This window comes from Physeter macrocephalus, chromosome 20 (genome assembly GCF_002837175.3).
Source record: "Physeter macrocephalus isolate SW-GA chromosome 20, ASM283717v5, whole genome shotgun sequence".
Taxonomy (NCBI): Eukaryota; Metazoa; Chordata; class Mammalia; order Artiodactyla; family Physeteridae; genus Physeter; species Physeter macrocephalus.
The window spans coordinates 26,635,183-26,636,324 of record NC_041233.1 but is presented as its reverse complement, the minus strand read 5'-3'; positions in this window follow the sequence as shown (position 1 = coordinate 26,636,324).

The window sequence follows — 1,142 nt, the reverse complement described above, 5'->3', positions numbered from 1 at the left end:
AAGACTTAGATTTCTATCTTGAAGAGGGAACCGTGTAATGTCTTATCTATAAGCACATAGTAACTGCTTGATAAATATTTGTTAAATTAATGAATGGATGAGACTTTAAACTTCTTTGGGGGGAAAAAGGCATTTTTAAATATGGCACATTTACCTTTCTACTAGGAAAAGACTAATTTCCAGTTTATGAAGTCAATGAATTAACACCAGAGGCATCAGAAATTTATAAAAATAGTTTCCTTTCAAAAACTGCATCTTATGAATCTGAGTTTGGCCATTTGTAAGGAATCTCTTTTTATAAATGGTACCTTGGGGAGAAGAATCTCCCTGCTAATTCTGTTTTTGAGGAAGTCAGTGCCTTGGGCTAGAAGTTTATTTTCTTGCGATACATTTCCACTTGGGGAAAAATATCCTTCATGAAAATCTTATATTGCAAATTTGTTAAAACTGGCTCAATACTGTTTGAATTATCCAGTTCACATCCTGATATGGGAGAGATATTCAGCATCTTGAGTAGACTGATGTCTAGTACATGTAGATGGTTGAGTGCTGAGTTAGTGAGGAGGGAGCTTTTGTGTTTTCTAGAAACTTACATTTTATTTACAAACAGGTGACCTTTTAACATAGTTTTATAAAATAACATAGTTTTGTTAAAAATAACAAAGCAGCACAAATTGGCTATATTTGATAACTTGTATGTGAAATATAGAGGTATAGAAAGTTTAAGAGTAAAAACGTTCATTATATCTTCCATCTTACATTAACAAACATCTTCATCCTTAAAGTTTCTCTCTATATATTTTGGAAAGTTTTTATTAAATATAGTCAATTTTTTAATTTTTTGAAGCCAAATCGCTGACCATATAATTGCCAGGCTGACGAGAACCAGCTCTATCAAGATCTCAAGGCAGCAGTCCTATGTGGTTAACATCAAGGACACAACATGTCAGGCCCCCACCCAGAGACAGTATTGTGACCTGTCACTCAAAGGAAGGTTGTGAAATTTGGAGAAGATCCAGGAGGCAAAATCAAAGAGCTGTACTCAGGGGTTTCCCTGGTGGCGCAGTGGTTGAGAGTCCGCCTGCCGATGCAGGGGACACGGGTTCGTGCCCCGGTCTGGGAAGATCCCACATGCCGCGGAG